This window comes from Molossus molossus, unplaced genomic scaffold (genome assembly GCF_014108415.1).
Source record: "Molossus molossus isolate mMolMol1 unplaced genomic scaffold, mMolMol1.p scaffold_m16_p_15, whole genome shotgun sequence".
Taxonomy (NCBI): Eukaryota; Metazoa; Chordata; class Mammalia; order Chiroptera; family Molossidae; genus Molossus; species Molossus molossus.
The window spans coordinates 78,562,455-78,588,902 of NW_023425350.1; positions in this window are offsets into that span (position 1 = coordinate 78,562,455).

The following is a 26,448-nucleotide window of genomic DNA, read 5'->3' on the forward strand; positions in this document are numbered from 1 at the left end:
ACAAAAATACCTTGATATACATAAAATTGTTGAAAGTCATTTTGGTTTAGTCATTTTGACTAAACTTCCCAATGAGTGAACTTTACTTTGTTTTGAATCCTGTTTTATTGACTACTATGTTTGATTTGCAGTAAAAACTATTATTTTCCTAAAATAATAAAATTCTGATGTTTTTTCTTAAATTTTAAGTGTTTGCATTTTTACTCATTAATATTATCACTAAATATTTCTTCTGAGGTGCAAAAATAGCTATATAATATTTTCTGTGATTATGAGGATTGCTTTTTTTTTCCTTTTGGTTTTGTTTTGGTTTGTTTTTTTAGAAAAGTTGTTTTGTGCAGTAAATGAAGTGCCAATGCAGACAAATGTAACCAACATTAAGCTGGCCAATAGAATTCAACAAACTGCTAAGGTCATTAATATAATTTGTTTTGGCACTGTTACATTTCCTAGTGCTACTCTGAATAGTTTGCTGGGCACATCAATTTGTTTTCAGCTATTGTGAAATTGGATATCTTGGCTTTCGTCCAAAGCACCCTCTCAATTTGCATATCTTTGTTATCATTTCAGGTTCTCAGAACATACTGTGGACTATCACACCATCTGCACCAAGATCCTCACATCCAAACACAAATTAAAAATGAAACTGTAAAATTTGCAAGGAAACAATACAGACCTTTTATCTCATTCTCCCTCTGTTCATTTTCAAAAGAGAAACTTGCTTGTAGCCAAGCATAGCAAAAAAGGCTTTTATTAATTGGACTGGCATCAAGCATGCATACATAAAATTGTTTATTTTTTCCCTATAAAGGGGTTGCCTGACATAAAAGGGTCTTTGAAGATGACATTCAGATTTTGACATTTGCATGATATTGTATAAATATCAGAGGTAGGAGACTTTTCTGACAAACCAGATGGGTCAAAAAAAAAAAAAGAAAGAAAGAAAAGAAAAAGAAAAAGAGAAAGAGAAAGAAAGGCACTTCCATGGAAAGATATTAGTCTTTATTTAAAGGATATTAACTTCTCTAGACTGGGAATTATTAGGCAAGATAAACAAAACAAACATATTTGCTACAAACTAGAGCATTTATTTGTTTTAAAAGAGAGTTCTGATCCTGGAAAATTATGAAATTTATTTTTGATATATTCTATATTTTGATTAAGTGCATACAGTGTAACTGAGTCTTGTTTTTCTGCGTGCTGCAGTAATTAAGTGTTGCTGAACTCATTACTGCCTATGGTCTTAGTTTCCATGGTAGTTGTGCACTGGAATGTGTTCCATGGGTGGAAGGGCATTCTAGGTCTTTGTATTCATCAACACCTGGATTATTCAGGCATCGGTTTTTTACTTCTTTTTGTGATTTCTGAATGCAGATGAAGGCAGGTTATAATTCCACACAGTAATAAGTGTCCCAAGCCCTAGATTTATATCTGTACATTAAAATATAAGAAAGCCACCTGCCTGACACTTGGGGGCAAAGGCAGGGGAGGAGAGCAGACAGCTGACAAGGGGATTTGCTGATGGTGGACTTCCACACGGATTTCAAATGCCAGCTAAGGGAGTCTCCGCCATATGAGTGTATAATACAAGAGCACAAATTTGATTAGACTTTTTGACCCTGGTATCAGCCAAGGATCAGACACAGTCAGCAAGTTGTGCATGAAAGTGAGTTTATGTACCGGCCTCAGCACAGACCATGCTGCTCTGGGGCTTTGCAGCCTGCACCCCGGTTCCTAGTGCGGCCCCGCACAAGCTCAGTGTTTACTGCGAGCCCCCTGGAGACACAGCTGTATTTTGTTCTTTAGAAGTCTTGTCTTGAATAACAACATCCTTCACCTACTCTCCGGAGGAGTCCAACATGGAAAGGAAAACTCACCTTCTAGAACTAATGGTCGGAAGTGTCCTTCCGGTGTGGCCTGGACTTGAAGCTCAAGGCCGATGGTGGCTGAGGAGGGTCCCAGAGGCTCCTGCAAGGATGAGCAACCCAGCAACTCAGTCTCTTTAAATCATGTGTTGTACCATCACTAAGTTCTGTCTCTTTACTTAAAATCCTCCTTCCCACATGTCTGATTGAAAACCATGCTTCTCCGGGGCCTCCTTCCTCAGAGCCCTACTGGCTGCTGCTTCGCTGTGGACCAGACGATGTGATTGCACCTCCAGCGTTCCTTCCAGAGCAGGGCCCTCCCGCTGGCCACAGTCCTCAACGCCTAATCCCGCTTCCCGCGTCCTCCCCAGTTCTCCCACCGGCTCTTCGGTGTTCGATAACGTTAACAGGAAAAGAGGCAGGGGGGAAATTGCGTGAGCGTTGGGCAATGCCAGTTCTGCTGAGAGCCACTGCCCCTGGCACCGCGGCTGTCCCCTTGCAGCTGGGTGGCTCACGCAGCTGGATCCTGCGCCGCGGTTAAGGATGAGAATCAGGGCATATTTCGCTTGGGCGGAATGAGAAGTAGTTTTTCTATTGGTGTTTGAAGCAGAGACAGAATATCACCAAATAAGTTTTATGCAGTTAGATCGCCCTCTTCTCTATTCTTCTAGGGAAAGCGGGCTTCCACTGGGCCATGTTCCCCTCAAGGAGGCTCTGCGGTTCTGGTTGGCCCTCCCTGTCCAGGGTGCGCGGGGGGCAGAGAGAACACCGGGGAATCGCTGGGCTCGGTTCCTCTGGTCTGCGGGTCCCCGTGCAGTGTGTCGTCTTCGTCCCACCTGCCAGCGTCCCTCTTTGCTGGTTTGTTTTGTTGTGTCCGTTGTTTTAAAGTTATAAGAAGAAAGGCCAAGGGAAATGGAACTACTTCGTCGTGAGGTAACTTGCTAACCAAATTTCATCCTTTATTTCTCCTTCTGCTTAAATTATCATGTTAGCTGCATTGCTAGTAATAAACATGTACTGATCACCAAAATTTACATAAGATGCAATTCTGTGTCTTGTGTGCAGGATTAAAATCCAAAACTGGCTATTTCTTCTATTTCCTTATCCCTCCCCATTTGCATTTCTTTCTTTGCTCCTCTAGCCTGTGGTGCTGCTCGACTCAGTCACTGTTTCACTATTGCTGGTCATCAAAAATCTCAGCTTTTAAAAAAATTTTAAATAATATTGTTAATTCTATTAATGAGGCACATAAAGCTTATTGACATCACGGTTACATAATACCTGAAGTTGCATAAGCAACTGAAATGTTTTTTATTAATATTTTAACTATTCAACCCCCTAGGCAATTAGAGAAAGGAAACCTACATTTATTATTTTTTTACTCTGTGCCAGGAACTGTATTATTATTATTTTCTACTACTTCTAACATAGAAAGCCTCTTCATTTAATGAGAAAATTTGACCTCTGCCATTGACTGCTATGGAAATACAAGTTAAATTTTGTCTTCTAGCTATACTTAATGAGAATAGCCAGAAATATGAGACCCTTTAACCTTTATAACTTATATACTTAGGGCCTAAGATATATGTAATTTAGGAAATATCACAGAAGAATACATATGCCTGGATATATAGTATTTCAAAACAAATGTGAAAGTGTAAAAAGCATAACTCAATAATTGATTTTACTGGGTTTGCAAATTACTAAAATAAAGGTATGAGCCTTCTTTATTTGCAAATAAATGTATGGTTTTAGTATAGTATAAAAATGGATATTGGTCATTTGTCTTTGTCTATTATATTTTAATATACTGGTATCCAAAAACAATTTTGTTATTGTATAACCAATTTGTAAACAAAAGCACATAGCATTTCTATAAGCACAGTATTAAATGGACAGTGTTATAATTTGGCCAGGTTCACAAAGTGCATGGTCAGTACCTGTGGCATCTCGATTTTTTTTTCTTCCTTCTCTCCATCCCTGCCCTGGGCACTGACAAGTAGGTGTTTACCTACCTTTTTACAGTCCTATTTTCATCTACATTACTCTTCCCTCTTCATTTAAATTTGCATTCTTAAAATAAGCTGAGGTTACCACATATAAATGAAAGTAAGCCAAATTATAACAGAGAAAATGGGTATTTTCATAATAACAAAGAAAAACATCTGAAACTTAAGTATTGGCTTTCTTAGAGCTTAGAACAGTGAGAAGTGTTACTTGGTGGTTCAAGTCATCAACCTTCTATACAGGTGGCTGGTCCAAGCCTAGGCACAGAGCCTGGTGCATGGGGGGAGTGGTCACTGACTCGTCAATGACGCTCTGTCCCTCACTGCCCTCTCGTGAAGCAGGGTCCATGCCGCTACCTGTCTCCAAAGAGGAGCTAAATGGGTAAGGAGTGTGTGTGTGTGTGTGTGTGTGTGTGTGTGTGTGTATGCAAATGACTGGCTTATAAGAGGGCTTTTAGATATGCTAATTCTCAGATATTCACTACACATGAGTGAAATAGCATTTCTGAGTGGGGATACTTGAAAAAATTTTTGAAATAGCTTGAGTTCCAGTGTGTAAAGCTGATTAGATAAATACTGATGCACAGACATAAGCATAGATGTAGAGAAGGTATATAAAGGTAGAGAAATTATGTAGGCAGAGATATAGAGGTAGGTATGTAAAACACTTCTTTATGATTACAAGTGCAAAATAATGAATCTGAATATATTTTAATTATCCAGCAGTCACTTTTTAATTGAATTTTTTTTTGAGAGAGACATTGATGTGAGAGAGAAACCTCGATTGGCTGTCTCCCACACATGCCCCATCGAGGACTCGAACCCACACCCTAGGTATCTAGGTATGTGTCCCAACTAGGAATCAAACTGCCAGCCTGTGGTGTGTGGATGATGCTCCAACCAACTGAGCCACACAAGCCAGAGCTGTTGTCTCTCTTTTATTTTTAATAGAAAAGTGGGAATTATTAACTTGGGCAAAAGCACTAATAAAGATGCTGACAAACAGATTTTTAATTCCTGTGTAGTGAATGACACCAACATCTGGGATTATGTCTTAAGTGTAAGGGGCATTTGGCCAGGTGCCCCAGGTCTGTTCTCTCCTTTCGCTTTCTCTCGCCTGCTCTGAACCAGGGGAGAATGCAGTCCCCAGGTCACCTTTCAGAGGCACTGTGTTTGCCGACTTCTCAGGAGGTTCAGCCGATGGGAGTTGCTGGTAGAAGACTGGAGAGGAAGGGGGAGAAGTGGAGGTGATTCTCTCCACTTCCCTGGTTCAGAATCTTTCTCACAGGCAGCAATAACTAGTCCATCTCCTACCAAAGTTGCCCACTGGGGTCCCAGCTTGCTTTGGGTGACTGGCTGATGTTGCTGGTTTCATTCCCTCCTTCCATTTCCCTCGGACGTCGGGGGTACAGCAGCTCCCAGCTGTCGCTGGTGCCCGTACAGCGTGCATGCTCTTCGTAGATCGCTTTCCAGCTCCGCCAGCTGCATAACTAATGCTCTCTACCATACTTGCTGATTATAAAGAGGTGTTGTTTTTCTAGTTAGTACTTGACTCAGTTAATATCCTTGCTCCTTTAAAGTACCGTATACCAAATGGAGACACAGTTAATAAATATCACCTAAATAATGGTAGGACACCCAAATGAAAAAAGAAAATATATATTGGTTGTGTTTCCTTAAATGACAGTATTCCAAATCATTGGTTTTTCATTTAGGAATCCACACGTCTATTTAATAAGCGGATTTTGAGGTTATACCAGGTGCCAGCCACTGTTGTAGGCTCTGGGGAGACGGAAGTGCTGGAGAATAGCCCCTGTACTCCTGTGCCATGTATTCTGGTGGGCAAGTCGGACACTAAACCTGAATACCTGCTCTGTTAGACAGGATGGGGGCCAACAAGGAAAGCCAAGCTGGGTGAAGGGACTGGTAGTGAAACATGCTATAGATTGATTGCAGGAGATCTCACTGATGGGTGATCTGGACCAGAGACCTGAGTACAGTGAGGAGGAGAGTTCTTTGGCTACTTCATGGAGAGTCAGCCAGGCAGAGAGAGCAGCGACCATTAACGCACTTATGATAAACAAGCAGATAAACAAAAGTGCTCTTTTTGGCAAACAGAAAATCCTACCCTATGTTGCATAAAAAAGCAGACAGGTTGTTTTTATCTAAGACAAGTTAAATACAGACCAAAGCCATTAAAGAAGGCTTAAAGGAAATCCTCAACACCACCGGTCATCACAATGAGGATGCAACAAATGTGACCACCTGTGTGTCCAGTAACAGCCAAATCAGCCATTCTCATGAAGCAGAAACCACAGGCATGGAGAGAAAAAACACCTTGATCACAGGAAATTTTGAAGTAAGTGAAATAAAATTTAAAAAAAATTGAGAACAGCTCTGTCCAAGATAAATCAAATAAAATCTGCATATACGGTCACATCCGTAATTTAAAAATTTTAAAGCCAAATACAAAAAGTAAAAAAAAAACACAGGTAAAAATTATTTTCAAATAGGTTACATTAACACAATATGTTCAAAGTATTTTAATTTTAGCACGTAATTAACTTAAGTAATTCTCAGTGAGATACTTGTATTTGTTTCCTTGTTCACAGGTTTCAAACTTGGTTTGAACTCACGCATGTCACATCTCAGCACAGACAGCCACTTCTCAAGGTCTCGACAACATGTAGACTAAGCTTTATAAGCAGTAGAATAACTTATATACATGCATACATATATTTACAGGGATGGGGAAGTAGGTTTACAGTTGTGAGTACATAAAACAGAGTTAATAAATCTATTGTAATGATCATAATAGATTTAAATCATAATATAGATTTACAACTGTAAATCTATTTTTTCCCACCCCTGTATGTAACTCCAAATCCTGATAATGGAGAACATAATTTTTTTTTCAAGTGTGTGTAGAGCATTCATGAAGTTAAACTCTCTAATAAGCCATAAAAATATCAGTATAGTTTTAAAACTAAAATGCATACCAATATCACACCTGATCACTGTGCCATGAAAATGGAAATCCAAACACTCACATACACATGTCTGTGCACCTGGGAACTAAAAATAAAATCATCTCACTAATAAAATACACGTGGATCAACTGGCTCAATGGGGAAGTGCAAGTGAAAATGGAGGGTCGACTAGAAACAATGATAATAAAAATATTTCACTTCAGAGTTGTAGACCCCAAGCAGTGGCGAATTCAAGAAAAGTCCGGAGCATTGGATATTTAGAACAATAAAAATAATAATAACTAGACTAAGCTTCTAACTCAAATGTCTAGGAAAAGTACAAATAAACTAAAGGAAAACAGAAGGAAACACAAGAAGCAATTATTCAGGAATTATTGAAAACATAGGAAAACAAATGACTGAAACAAATGTTGGTTCTTTGAGAGATCAATGAATCAACTGAATAACTATCTACCTTGAACCATACAGGAGAGATTGCTCAAATACACACACACACACACACACACACACACACGTCAAAGAGCAAATAGTATTTTAAACAAATGAAATTAAAATAAAATAAAAGCCTTTCTGTACAAATATATTCAAATGAATTTAAAATCTAGATGCAAGAGATTGTTCATAGAAAACATAACAACAAAACAACCATCTTTGAAGTAGGAGGTCCAATCTGACCAATATATATATAGAAGGAAGAAAAACAAAAAAGAAAGAAATTTATAATAAACCCAGAAAATGTCATATGGAAATTTTACCAAATGGGAAAAACCAGCTAGATCTAATACTGCTTAATGTATTTCAGAAGACAGTAAAAGAAGGAAAACGCTTGTTTTTTAAATACATTGACTAGAAAAAGACTACAGATAGTAAAACATCAGTAAGCTTTCCTAAAAATGTTTTTTAAAAACTGCAAAATGTGTTACTTATGAATACTAATAAAACATTTTACAAACTAAAAAGACAATGATAAAGTATTAAAAATAAAAAAGGGTTAATATTTCTAATATATTACTTAAATCTGCTAAAATGGACAAGGAAAAGACCAACAACTCACTGGGAAATAGTAAGAGACACAAGATGAGTCAAAGCATCGTTACTACAAATGACCTTTGAGCTCTGAATGCACACTCAATGTCACTTAGAAGAAAAGGAATGTAACTATACTGACGTGGAAATGTTTGATAACTTATTATGATGGCAGATTTGAGGGGAATGCTTGTTTCTCCTACATAATTAGTGAAAATTCAAATGGTACAGCCTGTGCAGAAGAGAATTTGGCAACGCCTAACAGTATTAAATATACACTTACTCTTCGATTCAGCAATCCCGCTTCTAGGATTCAATTCCAAAAGTACATCTGCAAAAATAAAAGGAAACAAATGTTCAATTTTATTAAATTTGGCTTTATTTTTATTTCAAAAGATTATAAATTCAAATGTCCATCAGTGGGGCTAGTTGAATAAACTATGGTATATTTACACAAGAGAGTATTATGTAGCTATAAAAATGAATGAAGTGATTTCCTCACACTAATATAGAATTATTTGCAGAATACATTATAAAGTAAAAAAAAAAAGCAAGAAATAGAAAAATGTTTATAGTATGTCACCTTGTGTTTAAAAAGGGGAAGGATTATATATATATACACACACATATTAATCAAAAAGGTTGAAATGTATATTTATTAAGTCAATCAATCAATAATGTAGTTCATCTCACTAAATGGGAGATAACTAGGCATCACCTAGCTACTGGTGTGATGCAGTGTACAGTACATGACTCTGACTATGAAGTATTCTTCTCCCCCTGCCAGAATCTACTTGAACTTCAATCTCATAAAGCCTTCAGATCTACCTTCTATTCCCCTGATATTTCTGGGCTACAGGAACAAGTTAAAGATTGCTTAAAGTCGTAGTTAGCCAAATATAGAATATGACATAGTTTCACAGGACAAGTAATGCAATTTCAACAAGGCAGAGTGCCTCATTTAATTCTGAGAGCACTTCCCGTGCCGAGCCCTGGCCGACATCTCGGTTTTATATTCACTGGCACTTGTGACCTCGCGAAGCTCTGGTTTCCTCAGCGGGGGTGGTTATGCCCAGCTCGTGCTCCCCTCCCTTTGTACACGGTAAGACCGGGAAACTGCTCTCCGCTGGGTGCATTTTGTCTTCAATATTCTATGATACCTCAACAATTACTGATTGTGGTTTCGGAATCATAGCACAAGGCTTTTTCAGTAGCCTGAGATGTTATTTATCCTGAACGAGAGAAGTCATTCTCAAGCTTGTTTGCACATTGGAATCACCTGGAAAAACTAGGAAGCCTGGTCCCCACCAGCAGAGACTCCGACATGAGTGTCAGTGGAATGTCCAAAGAATCAAACTCTCCGTGTTCCTCAGGTGACTGTGAGGTAGGTAGGGTTGTTGGTAACCACTAGTTCAGGAATGTGAACTGGTTAAAGCAGATAGATGATTACTCTCTTCCCCATCACGTTTTTCTTGGGATAAAAGTTTCTACTGACTTTAAGTTAGAACTGTTGTTTACACAGAGCAGTGCGTCCTCAAGCCTCGCTGGGAGAAAAGGGTTTACTGAACAACGCAAATGGCAACATGTAGGAAATAGAACGTAGACGAAAACCGCGGAAAGGCGAATAGGAGCCTGGGCCATGAGCACTAGGTCTGGCCTTGGCTTCTGGAGTCCAAGCAGCTGGCTCAGCGCCCCGTCCTCTGCCTCGGTGACCCCCAACCTTTTCACCTTGTGGCACAGATACATTCATTACCAAACCTGACAGAACAGGGGTTGATTTGATTCGTTCCCACGGGATGGGTACTGTTGTGTCGGCTGGAGTCATTTTTGCAGTTGACAGTCTGAGGGAGAAGCGGTCAGCGCTCCGTCTACATAGGCAGGTGCTGCATGTTTTAATCCCTGTGGCGCAGGTGACAGCCCCGCCCTAGCTCACTGGCTCTCAGCACTTAGCAGGTGTCAGCGTGGCCTTGCTGGCTTGTGGGACAGGTGCTGGGCTGTCTTCAGAGTGTGTGATTCAGTAGACTCAGTGATGAGCCCACGCTTTTACATTTCCCGCAAGCTCCCAGGTGACGTTGATGCGGCTCACGCGACGGACCCATCTGAAGTCTGCTCCAGTCTGCTCCTCCGGGCCCTCCACGGATGGACTCCATCCGTTCCTCGCGGAGCTGCTCTCTCTTCCGTCTTCGCCCGGCCGCGACCCCCAGTGTCTGCTAAGCCTCCAGCTATTCTTTCACAGATGAAGGTTAGCAGCACTGACCATGTGCTTGGCTCGCTGGAACTGAACCCAGTCCCCCGCCTCCCTCCTCCCTCCTCCCTCCTCCCTCCTCCCTCCTCCCTCCTCCCTCCTCCCTCCTCCCTCCTCCAGCCTCCCTCCTCCCGCCTCCCTCAGGGCTGCTCTCGCTGCTCACTGCTGGCGGCTCAAAGGCCTCAGCAGACTCAGCTGATGGGTCTCGTTCGTCTTTACAAACCACTGGTCACTGGTCAGCTTGGTTTGGCTATATCTTCAATCTACTATGGGAAAGGTGAACCCTCTCCCCCAAAAATTTTGATTCAAGAAGTCTGTTGTGCACCCACATTAAGAATTATTGATACATAATGGATGCTTAAGTAGGGTCCTTGGACCAGTATCAACACCACCACCGGAGAACTTGATAGAAATATGATGTCTCAAGCTGTCCTGTGTCTTAGCCCAGCCTGCAGCTGATGGCATTGCGCAATGGAATGGATCATGTCTGCTCCAAAAGGAGAGGCTAGCTTGGGGCCCCAGACCTCATACATCACTTTCTCTCACCTCGGGTCTTAGGCCAGGCTGGTGGCATGGTTTATAAAATACTTCAACAAATATAAAATCTTGCCACTAAATTTGTACTTCTCCAAACTCCAAATTTTACAAGTTCAAGTTATCCATTTTTAAAGGGAATATTTTTAAAAAATACAAAGTAGACCTGTCTTTGAGTCCGAAGCCTACATGTTTATGCTGTCTACAGCTGAAACCTTATATAAACAACCCTGCTCAGTTTATAATTGTGAAACCCACAAGGGTCACATTGGCGATAAAACACTCTGCAACTTCCATGGCACTGAACATCTGGTTTGTAATTTTACATAAACAAATTCTACTTTGATGAAACTGAAACCTATGAAATTTAAACAAAATGGTGTTAGTGCTGAATCCCAAAAGAAAAAGGAAGGAATTTGGGTTTTTGTTTTTCCTCTTTTGAAACCCAGGTGCACACTAAGGTCCGTGCCAGGACGCACACTTGTGTCATTTGGCTCACGTGCAGGTTTTCCTGTCTGATGTCATTAAGCTACATCAAAAGAACCGCAGGCCTCAAGCAGAGTCCGGTGAGCTCTGTCTCTCCAAGGGAGGAAGAGGAAGAAACTTGCTTAGGTAGCCAGTGCTGTGCTCAGCTGCACCCTAACCTTCAACTTCACATCAATACAAACATTAAGGAAAGCCTCATCTTCTCCTTTGGATTGAATTACTTCAGCCACTCACTCCAGGAACCCCGTGCAGGCAGACGTGGGTATCAGGTGCTGTGGAGAACCAGAGGCTAAGATGCTACTATTCACCTTCTCTGTGTAAAATAGCTGGGGGGAGGGGGGGAGATGCACATGTTCATCCTTTTTGACTCCTATAGTAATGCTGAAGTTAGATTTTTATATTCATTGAAATGCATTTTTCCTAAAGCATGTTATCTTCAGCTATTAGATGTTCAGTTAGGAATGAAAATTAAATCTTACAGCTTTGAGTACTGTCATACAACAGTAGTCATTGTATCTTCAATCGATATGCCAGCCCAGCCTCTGAGAGCCCAGTAAAACGCCACCCAGTGTCTCTCAGGGCACCCTTCGCTGCTCCGCCAGTGAGCGGGGATTCTCCAGGGCTGCAGACACTTGTCTGCGGAGCTCCCTGGGTGAGTTCACAGGTGTGATTTATCACCAGCTCTGTCCCTAAGGCAAGCTCATCTACTCGATCCTGCACCAGGTTTCCATCTGTGTTTACCAAGGTGCCTCCAGCTTAGTGTGTCCAAAATAGACCTCTGTCTTTTCTCCCTTCATACCACTGACCTGGTCGTTCCTAAAGCTGTATCTTAAGCAATAACTCCAGTTATTCTTGGCTCTTTCCTCTCCCTTATTTTCTGTATACAGTCGGCCCTCATTTATCGCAGTTAATCAGTTCCAGACTCTACCGCAATAAATGAATTTCCCCGAAGCCGGGTTCTTCGTTTATACAGTCGTCCCTCGCCACCTCACGCTTCGACTTGCGCAAAGTGGCGAGGGACGACTGTATCTTACATTTATGATCACCCATTCTTATCAATTCCACTTTGGAATTACCTTTTAAATCTGTCCTTCAGCCCAGCCAGCGTGGCTCAGTGGATTGGGCACTGTCCCATGGACTGAGAAGACCGGGTTTGATTCCCAGTCAGGGCACATGCCTGGGGTTGCAGGCTCAATCCCCAGTAGGTCGATGGATGTTTCTCTCTCACACAGATGTTTCTACCTCTCTCTCCCTTCCTCTCTCTCTCTAAAAAAAAAAATAAAAACATATTTAATAATAAATCTATCCATATCAATTCTTTATTTTCTCACCTAAATTATTATACTATTATCATATTTCTTTATGCTATTTTTCTCATTCTAATCCACTTATCACTTGCCTAGTTTTTTTTCTTAAAATGCCCTGATTGTTTCTCTGTTGACTTCTTCCACTGGAGTCAGTGTTGCTCACAGGATGGAACCCAGTGGCACAGTACGTGAGCTATGAGGACCTTCAGATCGCTGCGCCTGATGTTCACCTTCACCTGCCGGCAGTTACTGTGTGTCCCAGCCACTAGCTGTCCTTACCATGGTCAGAGTGTGCGTCTGCCGGCCACGCCCCTACCTCCCTTCTCTGCCGGCCCCCTCCCAGGTACCCCTTCACAGGAAGCTCAGCTCTTAGCTCACCTAAGCAGCCTTTCCTGATGCACCCAGATTAGAAGATATTTTTATTTATTCTAGCACTTTGCACGCTATATTGTGAGGTTCTGTGCCCCAGATCATTCAGGTGCTCACCCATATTGAGCTCCCCGCCCCTCTCAGGGCATGCGGGGAGATCACGCAGCTGGACCCCCATGCAGCTATTGTTAGAGCCGTAGTACCAGACCTAGCTGAGGGGCGAAGAGCAGAAGAGAAAGGAGGCACTTACGGCACCGAAACACACTTACATGTTCTCTTCTTCCACGGCGGTGACGAAGGAGCCTTGTATTATGAAAGTAGCTACAGCAAGGTGGTGCCCCTGCTGATCTGGTTCTTGTTTGACTCCAGGGAGCAGAAGTTCCCTGAAGACCCACGGTGAGCCAGCAGCACAAGTGGGAACAACCCTTGTACCATTTCAGTTAGCTCTGGCTAGATTAAAAAAAAAAAAAAGGCCAAAGTGTAGTAACTTAAAAGAACAGTAATTATGATTTTTTTCAAGGACTTGCTCCATCAGGGCAGGGTGGACTTCCCCGCAGCGTGGCGCTGTGTCCAAGACAGCAGCGAGGACTGCCAGGCGGCCGGGAACTGCACCTGAGGCAGCACTGCCGCTGGTCACAGCAGTCACGGTCCAGCCCAGCTTGGAGCGGAGCGGAATCCCACACCTTACAGGAGGCTCACCGTGGACACGCTCAGAGGGCAGGTCGTGCCGCCGGTCATCTTGGAGATGAACTACCGCATTGCATTCGGCCACTGGATCTGGCTTAACTAGAGCGGACCTTAGCCTTTCCTGGCTAATACATTCAGCAACCACGTTCGCTTTATGAACTTGTATTGTACGTAACTTATTTCCACAGTTCCAAAAATAATGGTTGAACTATAGTCATCAATTTACTTACTGGGTGAATGAATGAGGTTTTCAATTATAGAAACAAAGAAAATATAGCTTAAGAGCAATAAATGGCAACCTAAGGGAAAGAAGATGGCGTCTGAGTAATGTGGTAGAATGATAATGATATACACGCTGCCTAATTGCTAGTACATCAGGCTCATGTATATTATACTTCAATCCTCTCAGATTTTCTGTGGGATATAAAACATTGGATATTATTACAATAATATTATAAATAAAATACTTAAGTCACAGAAACATAGACAGAATATTCAAGATCAAATAACTGGGGAGTTGCAGACATCAGTCCTGTGACTTAGAATTCAGTTCTCTATTCACATATTACTATATTATTACACTGGAATTTGGGAAATTGTTTGAAAGTGAAAAGAAAAGAAATAATATGAATATGTAAGGAGAATGAAGGTCAAGGCAAAGATTTAAAGGGAGATAAACATATTCAGGGGAAGATAGCTTTATGCTGTCAAGAAAAATATGGGTAGGTAATAGATACAATGGATAATTTCATTAGTTGAAATGGATAAGTGTGTTCAAGAGGATACAAAAACGTAAACACTCAGAAGAAGCAGTCAGATACACATCTGTCTGTATACAGAATACAAGTGGCTCAGATCGTGAATCTTCCCTGCTAAGTTAAGCATTTACAAAAGAGCAGTGTATATATTTTCAAAGAAATAGCTCATACAAAATTAAAATAATGTTGGTCATTGGTCAGAAAGCTCTTATTTAAGCTCTAGTTAGACCTCTGTTTTCCTCCCTCAAAAATACCTCCTTTAGATGTCTCTTTCCTCACCCTCCCTCTTATTTTCATTGTAAGAATAGCTGTCCTCTGGAGTGTCTACCTTCCTACCCCAGACACTCCAGTTAATGGATGCCTCAGGAAGGATCCTGAAACTTTACATGGGCGAATTTGTCCTGCCAACTTCACTCACCCTTTGTGCCCTTGCCAGGACTGGAAGGGTGTACGGAAGAACAGGGTTGCATGAAGGGCAAGGCTCAGAGGGGAGAAGGAACATGGCTCACAGCACCCACCCTGCTGTGCAGATTCAGCTCATGTGTTTACTGTAACTTCCCACCCCTCATATCCTCTACAACATACACACATCAACCTTACAACAGCAGAAAAGAATCTCCATTTCTCCATATCAGAAACTTTGCTCCTAAAAACTCACACCTTCTTTACACTATGTCCAGTCTGCTTATGAACATGTATTTCTTGGTGTGTCATGGTTATTTACAGATCTATCCACGGTCAAACACACAGAAAGTGCTGCATAGCTGTTCTCAAACATTTTGGTGTCTGGACCCCTTTGAATTCTTAAAAATCATCAAGGAATTCAGAGATATTGTGTGTGTATATTATAACTATTGATATTTATAATATTTCAAAATAAAACTAAGACTTTAAACAATATCTTTAGAAGATCCAAAATGGCAGCTGAGTGAATGGAAGTCGCACAGACCATCTCTTAAGACCAAATTGGAATTAAAACCAAAGTAAAGACATGCCATCTGGATAAACCAATTGAAGAAAAGCTGGAGAGAACCCTATGACCAGGCATGGAAAGAGGACCCCAAATTGAGACTGCTAGGAGCTGGAGATGCATGAGAGGGCTGGCTGGGTGCCCAGGGTCAACAGCTGAGGGCTGTCTTAGCTGTGAGCAGTTCCCTCTGAGAAGTTGGGGTTAAAACACCAAGCCAGCTCCCCAGCACAGAGTGGCAGAACAGGGAAAGTCACCCACATAACACCTGGCTGAGAAAATCACCAGAGCAGAGGTCTTATCTGGCAGGGAGCTGTGCAGGGAACACCAGCACTTCCCTGAAGGGCCAGTGCACTAAATCACAGCCACAGCCACTGACCTTGGGCTCTGGCAGAGGGAGGGTGGACTGGACTGGAACTGTGTGAGGAGAGTTGGGGGTGGGGATTAGTGGCACTGGGGAGAGAGCAGGAAAGGAGGCCATCAGGAGCTCTGTGCTGAGTCACTCTCCCACAGGACAGTAGGCATCTTATTCAAAAAACCCCTCACATCAGCATGACATTAGCCTGGGGGAGAAGCAACTGCCCCCTTCCTCATGAATTTAACACCACCAAGCCTGGAGAAGTGCAGCCTGAGGCACATTAACAGCCAGAGACTACCTGCCAGCCAGTAGTCAAAGAAGAATCTATGAAAGCTTTGAACTTTGGACCTGGCTCTCAGTGTTGGGTGTCCTGGCTCTGGGGACTGAGCCATGAAGGCTGAGGCCTGGATCCGTGCACTGAGTCAATAACCCACAGTGCAGAAACCATTTACTCTTCAAAATAACTTTAGCCCAGGGGTAGGCAATTGCCCCACCTGCTAAAAATCCTCTTACCCTCCCTACCTGAGGGATTTTTCATTCAACTGAGGACTACCACCTAAGGTTTATTAAGTAACTGAGACTAATAGACTGCAGGCAAAAGCTCTGGGATAACTGAATATTTTCTTGCCCTGCTCTACCCAGGAAAGTAAGACTAGACATTGGTGGTTAGTGTGGCCCCTTCCATATTCAGTCAAACTTAGCAGAGGGAGCCACAATCAATGGAACATCAACCTCACAGAGAAAATTTGGCAGGCTCAAAACCCTGATGAGACAGCCATTAGGGTGGGGAAAAAAATCCAAAATGAAAGAACAAGAGAATTCTATAGAAGAAGGGATAAATGAAATGGACTTCAGCAAATCATCAGAAGTAGAGTTCAGAGTAATGATTATGAAGAAGCTCAACAGCATAACTAAAGACATAGAAATAATTAAAATCAAATTTTTGGAAATAAAAACCCACCAACCAGAAATGAAGAAGGATGTAACAGAAATAGGAACACATTGGAAGAAATAACTAGCAGGTTAGAGGAAGCCAAGAATCAGATCAGCGAATTAGAAGACAGGGTAGAAAAAAAATCACTCAATCAGAGAACCAAAAAGAAAAAACAATAAAAAACAGGAAGACAACTTAAGTGAGCATGGGATAACATGAAACATAACAACATCCACATGATAAAAATTCTAGAAGAAGAAAATGAGCAAGGGTTAGAGGATATATTTAAAGAAATAATGGCAGAAAAATTCCCTAAGTTGGTGGAAGAAAAAGGCATACAAGCTCAGAAAGCATAGAAAGCCCCAAGTAAGAAGAACCCAAAGAGGCCCACACCAAGACATATTATAATTAAAAAGCCAAAAATTAAAGACAAAAAGAGAATTTTAAAGGCAGCAAGAGAAAAGCAACAGGCTACCTACAAAGGATACCCTATTAGGCTATCAGCTGATTTCCAAATAGAAACACTACAGGCCTGAAGAAAATGGCATGAAGTATTCAAGGTAATGTAAACCAAGGATCTGATTCCAAGACTACACTATCCAGCAAGACTATCATTCAAAATAGAAGATAAGATAAAAAGCTGCTCAAATAAACAAAAAAGGCTAAGGGAATCTATTAACACCAAACCAGCACTGCAGGAAAAGTTGAAAGACTGCTGTAATAAGCAGAAGAAATAGAGAAAGAAACAAAGCCATAATAAATATAAATGGCAATAAATAAGTACCCATCAATAATAACTTTAAATGTAAATGAATTAAATGCTTTAATTAAAAGACACAGAGTAGCTGAATGGTTAAGAAAGCATGACTTATATATCAGTTTTTTACAAGAAACCCACCTCAAAACAAAGATTCACAGAGGATGAAAGTGAAGGGATAGAAAAAAAAACTTTCCAAGGAAATAGAAAAAACAAAAAACCTGGGGTAGTAATACGCATATCTCATAAAATAAACTTCAAAATGAATGTCATAAGAGGAAACAAAAAAGGCCACTACATAATATTGAAAGGATCTATCTAACAAGAGGCCATAACCTTGGTAAACATACATGCACCCAACATAGGAGCACCAAAATATATTTTAAAAACTTCTGGAAGACTTCAAATGAGAAATTGACAGCAATACAATCATGGTAGGAGACTTCAGCATCCCATTGACAACACTGGATAGATCCTCTAGACAAAAAATTAACAAGGAAATAGAGAGTCTAAATGGTGCACTAGATCAAATGAATTTAATAGATATTCACAGAGAATTACACTCCAAAAGTGCAGAATTAACATTCCTCTCAAGTGCACATTGGACATTCTCAAAGATAGACCATATGTTAGGACATAAACTAAGTCTCTTCAAGATCAAGAAGATTGACATCATGTCAAGCGTCTTCTCAGATCACAATGGCATGAAACTTGAAATTAATTAAAATAAAAACACTTAAAAACTTGTAAACACATGGAGGCTAAATAACATATAATTAAACAATGAATGAGTTACCAAGGAGATCAAGGAAGAAAGAAAACTTCCTGGAAATCAATGAAAATAAACACAAAACAACACAAAATCTATGGGATACAGAGAAAGCAGTCCTGAGTGAGAAGTTCATGGTATTACAGGCCTATCTCAAAAAACAAGAAAAAATTCTAATGAACTATCTAACTTCACAACTTAAAGAACTAGAAAGTAAATAGAAAGAAAACCCAGAGCAGGTTAAAGAAAAGAAATAAAAGGTCAGAGTAGAAATAATCGACATAGACACTAAAAAAAAAAAAAAAAAAAAAAAAAAATTCAAAAGATCAATGAGACAAAGAACTGGTTCTTTGAAAAGATAAACAAGGTTGAAAACCTTTAGCCAAACTCAACAAGAAACAAAGAGAGGACACAAATAAACAAAATCAGTAAACAGGAGAAGTAACAACTAACACCACAAAAAAAACAAAGAATTATTAGAAAATACTATGAATGATTATACTTCAACAAACTGGACAACCTAGGTAATATGGACAAATTTCTAGAATCACACAGTATCCCAAAACTGAACTGGGAAGAGACAGAAAACTTGAACAGACCAATAACAACTAAGGAAATTGAAGATGCAATCAATAAACTCCTAGTAAACAAAAATCCGGGCCTGGAAGGCTTCACAGGGGAGTTTTACCAAACATTCAAAGAAGATCTAACACCCATTCTCCTCAAACTATTCCAAAAAATTCAAAAAGAAGAAAGACTCCCAAACCCTTTTTTATGAGGTCAGCACAATCCTAATCCCAAAAGCCGATAAAGACACAACAAAAAAAGAAAACTACAGGCCAATATTTCTGAATAACATAAATGTCAAAATTCTTAACAAAATATTAACAAATTGGATCCAGCAATACATTAAAAAAATTATTCACCATGACCAAGTGGGATTCATCCAAGGGATGTAAGGCTGGTACAATATTCTCAAATCAATAAATGTAATCCACTTGCCTGGCCAGTGTGACTCAGTGGATTGTGAGTTGTTCCATGGACTGAGAGGTCCTGGTTTGATTCCTGGTCAGAGCACATGCCTGGGTTGTAGGCTTGATTCCCAGTGGGGGTCATTCAAGAGTCAGCCAATTGATGTTTCCCTCTAACACTGATGTTTCTGCCTCTCTCTTTCTTCCTCTCTCTCTAAAAAAAATAAATTTAAAAATGTATTAATAAATGTGATACACCACATAAATGAAATGAATGATAAAAACTCTTTGACCATATCAATAGATACTGAAAAAGCATTCAGCAAAATCCAGCACCCATTTCTGATCAAAACGTTCAGCAAAGTGGGAGTAGAGGAATCATATCTCAACGTAATAAAGGCCATATATGAAAAACCTACAGCCAACATCATACTCAATGGACATTTCCCTTAAGAACAGGATAAAGACAGGGATGTCCACTTTCTCCACTCTTATTTAACATAGTACTGGAAGACTTAGCCACAGCAATTAGACAAGAAAAAAATAAAATAAAAGGGATCCAAATTGGAAAAGAGGAAGTGAAACTGATTATTCGCAGATTACATGATATTGTACATAAAAAAACCTAAAGATTCTGTAAAAAATCTATTAGATTTAATAAATGAATTTGGAAAAGTAGAAGGATACAGCATTATCATCCAGAAGTTGATGGCTTCCTTATACACCAGTAATGAATCCTCAGAAATGGAAACTAAAATATAATCCCATTTACCATTGCAACAAAAAAAATAAAAATATCTAGGAGTAAACTTAACCAAGGAGGTAACCAAAGACCTGGTCTCAGAAAACTACACGACATATGGCAGTTCAATTTTTAATTTTTGGAGGTAACACCATAGTGTTTTCCATAGTGGCTGCATCGGTCTGCATTCCCACCAGCCGTGTACTAGGGTCCCCTTTTCTCCACACCCTCGCCAACACTTGTTGTTTGATGATTTGTTGATGGCGGCCATTCTGACAGGTGTGAGGTGATACCTCATTGTTGTTTTATTTGTATCCCTCTGATGATTAGTGATGTTGAGCATTTCTTCATATGTCTCTTAGCCATTTGTATGTCCTGTTTGAAGAGGTGTCTATTTAGTTCCTCTGCCCACTTTTTAATCGGGTTCTTGGTCTTCGTTTTGTTGAGTTCTATGAGCACTGTATATATATTGGAAATTAACCCCTTATCTGATATATCATTGATAATTATGTTCTCCCATACAGTGGGTTGCCTTTCCATTTTGATCATTGTTTCTTTTGCTGTGCAGAAGCTTTATAGTTTCATAGCAGCACTATTTACAATAGCTAAGATCTGGAAACAGCCCAAATGTCCATCAGTAGATGAATGGATAAAAAAGTTGTGGTATATATACACAATGGAATACTATGCAGCTATAAGAAAGAAAGATCTCTTATCTTTTGAGATGACATGGAGGGACCTGGAATGTATTATCCTAAGCGAAACAAGCCAAATAGAGAAAGACAAGTATCACATGATCTCACTTATTTGTGGAATATAATGAACATAACAGTCTGGGGAATAGAGTAGTCCCAAAGACGTGGAAGTGGGGTCCAGACTGACAATCCCCAGAAGAGGGGGTGGTGGGGGAGAGATAAACCACAGAACTTATATGCATGTGTGCATGAACAGTGGACATGGACAACAAGGCTGAGGACAGGGAGGGGAGGGAGGGAGAGGGAGGAATCAGTGGGGGAAAAAGAGAAACATCTGTAACAAAAATAAATTAATTAATTAAAAAAAGAGAAAACTATAGGACATAGAAAAAAAATAGAGGAAGATATAAAAAAAAGTGAAAATGTAAACCATGTTTATGGATAGAAAAAATCAACATTATTAAAATGTCCAAACTACCTAAAGAAATCTACAGATTCAGTGCAATCCCTATTAAAGTACCAATGGCATATTTCACAGATATAGGACCAATATTCTAAAAATTTTTATGGAACCATAAAAGGCCCTGAATAGTCTCAGCAATCTTGAAAAAGAAGAACAAAGTGGGAGGGATCACAATACCAGAAATCAAGTTTTACTACAAAGCCATCATAATCAAAATAGTTTGGTAATGGCACAAGAACAGGTATATAGACCAGTGGAACAGAATTGAGAACCCAGATATTGACCCAAGATAGTATGCACATTTAATATTTGACAAAGGAGGCAAGAGCATACAATGGAGAAGACAGTCTCTCCAATAAACAGTGTTGGGAAAATTGGACAGCTACATGCAAAAAATGAAACTAGGCCACCAACTTACACCACGCACATGAATGAACTCAAAATGGATAAAAGACTTAAATGTAAGTCATGAAACCATAAAAATCCTAGAATAAAAAATCTAGGCAGAAGAAAAATCTCAGACGTCATACGTTGCAGAATTTTCACTGATACATCACCTAGGGCAAGAGAAACAAAAGAAAAAATTAATAAGGGCTACATCAAACTAAAAAGCTTCTACATGGTAAAAGAAACCAGCATCAAAATGGAAAGGAAACCCACTGTATGGAAGAATATATTTGCCAATGATTCATCAGATAAAGGGTTAATGTCCAAAATATATAGAGTACTCATATGACTCAACAAAAGGAGGTTAAACAATCCACATTAAAGTGGGCAGAGGACCTGAATAGACACTTCTCCAAAATGGACATACAAATGATCAGGAGACATATAAAAAATGGTCAATATCTCTAATCAGCAGAGAGATGCAAATTAAAATGACTATGAGATGCCACCTCAGACTTGCTAAAATTGTGGCCATCAACAAATCCTCAAACAAGTGCTGGCGAGGATGAGGATAAAAGGTCCTCTAGCGCACTGCTGGTGGGAATGCAGACCGGTGCAGCCACTGTGGAAAACACTATGGTGTTCCCTCGAAAAATTAAAAATAACTCTGTCATTTCACCCAGTGATCCTACTTCTTGGAATATATATTACAAAACCTGAAACACCAATCAGAGGAATATATATACTCTTATGTTTATAGCAGTGCTATTTATAATAGCTAAGATCTGGAAACAGCCCAGGTACCCATCAGTAGATAAGTGGATAAAAAAGCTGTGGTACATGTACACAACAGCTGTAAGAAAGAAAGCTCTCTTATCCTTGAGATGACATGGAAGGACCTGAAAAGTATTATGCTGAGTTAAACAAGCCAGTCAGAGAAAGACAAGTATCATGTGATCTCACTTATTTATGGGACATAATGAACAAAATAAGTCATTGACCAAAAGATATCCAGAGTCATGGAGTAGGGAACAGAGTAACAAAGCTCAGAGGGATGGGGGGTGGGAGGAGAAAAACCAAAGAACTTTTATGCATGTGTGCACAATCAATGGACATAGAACTTATGTTGGGGAAAGCCAGAGGGGGGTGGGGGCAGGGAGGAGAGGATCAATAAGAAGAAAAGAGGGACATCTGTAATACTTTCAACATAAAAAATAAAGAAACAAACAAATAAAAATATGTTTATCAATGTCCTTAATATAGAAATAGTTACCCTAATATATGTTTACATAAATAATAAAATTTAAAAAAACAAGTACGTATTTTAAAACAAAAATAATTACTGAGGTGAACTGCATTGATTTACAATTTTACCAAAAAATTAATGCCTGGCTTAATAAAAGTCAACTGTATTGTGATATCTGCTTTACATTCAATTCTGTTATGATATGCTGGGTTTCGTTTGGTTGAAGTTTATGAAGAAAATCTAGTTTATGCAGTTATTTTAAAATGGCAGCTTGGGGACCCACTGAGCTAGTCTCAGAAACTCAGAGGTTGTTTTCATGGTACATTTTGAGAAGTAATGTGTGGTGGGGGGTGACTTTCAAGTATTTTATAGATGATTTGAGTATTGTAATTAAAACCCATAAAAATACATAAGCAATATATGATAATACCCCTTAAAGTTTTAAGTTTGGGGTTACATCCAGCATTTTCAGTAAAGAGAGATCTGAGGAACTGAGTAAGTCATAGAAAGTTGTTTGAAAGTGCAAAGAATTTAGCTGGAGTTGGATTATCAAATGTTTGGGCATCCAGATGGGAAACAACCTGGAAAAAGTACAGAGAGAGATTTTAGCAGGTCCAATGGTACCAAAAATACCTGTCTGCTTTCTTTCTTTCTTAAATCTGTTTTTATTGATTTTTAGAGAGAGAGAAACATCGATGTGAGATACATTGTTCCGCTGCCTCCTGCACGCCCCCTACTGGGGATCGGGTTGAGCCCCAACCCAGGCATCTGCCCTGACCAGGAATCAAGGCGGGACCTGTCAGTCCATGGGCGATGCTCATTCCACTGAGCCATGGCGGTGGGGTACCTGCCTGCTTTCTGATGTCTGTGAATCTTCGTGTGTGCCCCACTTCCCAACTTCCTGAGCTGTCCAGTTGTTTCCCTCGTAGTGCGCTGGCACCATTACATGCTGTTCACAGGGTGTGGTGAGGGTGCACAGGTGGTCCCTCCTGTGCAAGGAGGAGGATCTGCTGCCTGTGGTGCCCCTGGCTGGGGGAGGGATGGCGGGCTCTTCCCCTGGCCGCACACCTCAGCAAACTGGGAGTGTTACTGACAGCCACACAGAGCCGGATGCAATCCCAGCAACTCAGCTGGGCGTTCAAATCCTCACACTGTCACCAACCCCCTCGAGCTCCCAAATCAAGCCACAGCTCTCTAAGATCCCCGACATGGTCATTTCTAAAACAAGTTCATTTCAAGTTATTTCTATTGCAAATAAGCATTCACAAAAGGCAAGCTGTGTCGTTTAATAATTTATTCTCTTGGTGACAATAATGGTAACAATACCAAGGCCATTGATTCCTCCCGGCTTTGAGATGGCAGGGCTGTCCTTGCTGAGAAAGTGCTTGGTTCATGCACTGCAGAGAACAAGCTCGGTCTCCCTGGGCCTAGAATGAGGTAACCTGCTCCAGAGTTCGATTCCACACTCCAGGGAGGACACGGTTTGCTCCTGAGTGTGCTGAGGTGGCAGCTGGGGGCACCTGCTGGTGCCAAGGAAGTGGGCGTTCTCAGAGGCAGGAAGAATTGGGCGGGAGGAGTGACAGTAAAGGACTTACTGGTCAGTCCCTCCTGGCTGGCCCGGAAAGAATCAGCTCATGTAGAACTGGGGGCCACGGGTTAAAGAGGACTCTGACCTCCTGGTCACAGTCATAGGATGAATAGACAGTTTTGGAGATTTGTGACTAGTAAACTGCTCCTTTAAACATCATTTTATTTTATCCATTGAGCACCCCTGTGAAGTAAGCAAAACAGCATTATTTCTTATATTATACAGAGGACACAAAAATCCAGAGAGAATTAAGTCTTATAGGAAATGATTTAACTATTTTTTTTATTTTTAATCTTTTTCACTAAGCCCTGTGACCCCTCCTCTCTGTCAGCTGTCAGTCTGCTCATTGTGTTTAATAGATTTCACGTATAAGTGAAATTGTATTGTACTTGTCTTTCTCTTACTGGCTTATTTCAGTCACCACAGTATTCTCCAGGCCCATCCATGCTGTCACAAAGGGTAAGGTTTCCTTTTTTATGGCCCAGTAGTATTCCACTGGGTAAATGTACCACAGCTTTTTTTCTTTATTTATTGATTTGAGAGAGAGAGAGAGAGAGAGGAAGAAAGAGGGAGAGAGAGAAATATCAATGAGAGGGAACATCAACTGGCTGCCGCCTGCATGCCCCTCATTGGGGATTTGTCCCACAACCTGGACATGTGCCCTGACCAGGAATCAAACTGGTGACCTCTTGTGCATGGGTGGATGCTCAACAACTGAGCCACACCAGCTGGGCTACCACAGCTTTTTTACCTACTCATCTACTGAGGGACACTAGGGTGGCTTAAAATGGATGGCTGTTGTAAATAATACTGCATATAGGGGTGCATATATTCTTTTGAATTAGTGTTTTGGGTTTCTTCAGATATATTCCTAGAAGTGGAATACCTGGGTCATAAGATATTTCCATTTTTAATTTTATGGGGAAGTCCTTTTTCTTTTTTTCTTGATGAGCCTGGTTAAAGATTTTTTTTTTATCTTATCTTTTGAAAGAACTGTTGGTTTCAATAATCTTCTATATTGCTTATTTTAGACTCTATTTTATTTATTCTGCTCAGATATTTATTATTTTCTTTCTTCTACTCCCTTTGGGCTTTATTTGTTGTTCTTTTTCAAGTTTCTTTGAGCATAAATGTATACTATTTGAGATATTTCTTATTTCTTGAGATAAGCCTGTAATGCTATGAATTCCCCTCGTATGCTTTCTCTACATTCCATATATTTTGAGTAGTTGTATTCTCATTTCCATTTGTTTCAAGGTATCTTTTCATTCACTCCTTGATCTCATTGATAACCCATCCATTGTTTACTAATGTGTTATTTAGCTTCTATGTGTTTGTGTGTTTTTCAGTTTTTTCTTGTGATTAATTTCTAGTTTCATACCTTGATGTTCAGAGAAAATACTTAATATGATTTTAAAGTTGTTAAATTTCTTAAGACTTGTTTTGAGTACTAACATGGAAAATGTTCCATGTGCACTTGAAAAGAATGTGTAATTTGCTGCAATGGCCTGAAATCCTTTAAAGACATCAGTTAAATCTATCTAATCTAGAGTGTCATTTAAGACCTCTGTTTCCATGTTGATTTTCTGTCTGGAAGATCTATTTATTGAAGTCAATGGGTGTTTCAATTACCTACCATGACTATATTACTGTCAGTCTCTCCCTTTATGTCCATCAAGATTTGCTTTACATATTTAGGTGCTCCTATGTTGGGTGCATAAATGTTTACAAAGGTCATATCCTCTTGTTGAATTGCTCCCTTCATTGTCTCTAACTATAGCCTTTGTTTTAAAGTCTATTTTGTCAGATATAAGTATTGCTACCCCAACTTTTTATTTCCTTTCTATTTGCATGAAATATATTTTTTCATCCCTTTACTTTTAGTCTGAGTGTCTTTTTTACTGAGGTGGGTCTCTGGCAGACCACATCTATATGGGTCTCACTTTCTTATTCTGTCAGTTACCCTGTATCTTTTCATGGGAAATTTAAGAAGTTTACATTTAAGTTGATTATTGAGCCCTGATTGACAGTTTTTCTCAGCAGTTGGACATTTGGACTGAGAACCTAAGGATAATGGCTTTGATTCCTGGTCAAGGGCATGTACCTGGGTTGCAGGTTTGATGCCCAGCCCTGGTCAGGGTCGTGCAGGAGGCAACCAGGGCTCTCCCACATCGATGTCTCTCTCTCTCTCTCTCTCTCTCTCTCTCTCTCTCTCTCTCCACTCCCCAACCCTTCCTCCCTTCCACTCTATCAAAGAAATCATTGGAAAAATATCCTTGGATGAGGATTAACAAAAAC